Source organism: Otolemur garnettii, unplaced genomic scaffold (assembly GCF_000181295.1).
Source record: "Otolemur garnettii isolate 467f Iridium unplaced genomic scaffold, OtoGar3 scaffold00004, whole genome shotgun sequence".
NCBI classification, from domain to species: Eukaryota; Metazoa; Chordata; class Mammalia; order Primates; family Galagidae; genus Otolemur; species Otolemur garnettii.
Genome location: NW_003852399.1, coordinates 6,339,031 through 6,339,960, shown reverse-complemented (window position 1 = coordinate 6,339,960; position 930 = coordinate 6,339,031).

Genomic DNA, 930 nt, shown 5'->3' with positions numbered 1-930 from the left:
TTAAAATTTAACCTTCTAGAATCCTGGCATGCTACTACCCGGTGGAAAGTGTGGCATAGCAGAGGGTGTGGGCCTGGGTTGGAGTGGTCAGCCCCAATTGCTGAGCAACCTTGAGCAAGTCACTTGACTCCTCTGAGCCTCAATGATGATCACTGTAAAATGACAGCACATCCTACATTGTAGAGATATTGGGAGGATTGAGTGACTCATGCACAGACCTTAGAATAATGGTTGAAACTGAGTCGGTATAGAGTGTTTTCAAGTGTATCCACTTAATAGATGATAATGTTAAATCGATGCCCAAGCCTCTCTGCTGTGTCGCCTCCTGTGGCCTTCAGCTCCTCTCAGTGAGGTCAGTCTCTCCAGTTTTCATAATTAAACTCTCCACACCCAGAAAAGAGAAAACTGGTCTCCCATATTGCCGCCTGTGTTAATCTTGAATAAGGAGATTCAGAAAATGTGATTAAGTATTAAATTTATTTGAGCACAAAGATAGAGGATTACCCAGAAAATACAGACTCCACAGGAATGGGGTTAGTGCTCCAAAGAGAAGAAATTAAGGTTTTACTCATATAGGCAAGAGACAGAGAAGTGTGGCAAGGTTACATTTTCCATACGAGATCACTACTTACATGTATATTACAGCGATTTGATTGGCTTTAGCTTGCTACAAAGGAGACTGCTTTCACATTCCATAGAGAGAGGCGATCATCTTCAGGGGGCTTATGGTGGTGCCATTGGGTTTTTCCTGCTCATTTACAGGGTTAAACAGAAGTTGCAGCAGCATGCCACAAGAGTTAGGCCGCACACCCGCATTCCAACAGCTGTAAGTTTGAATTATTTCATTTCACTACAGAAGTAGCTTTGGGCAGTGCCTGTGGCTCAAGGAGTAGGGTGCAGGGGACCACACCTATCATTCATCTTACAAGG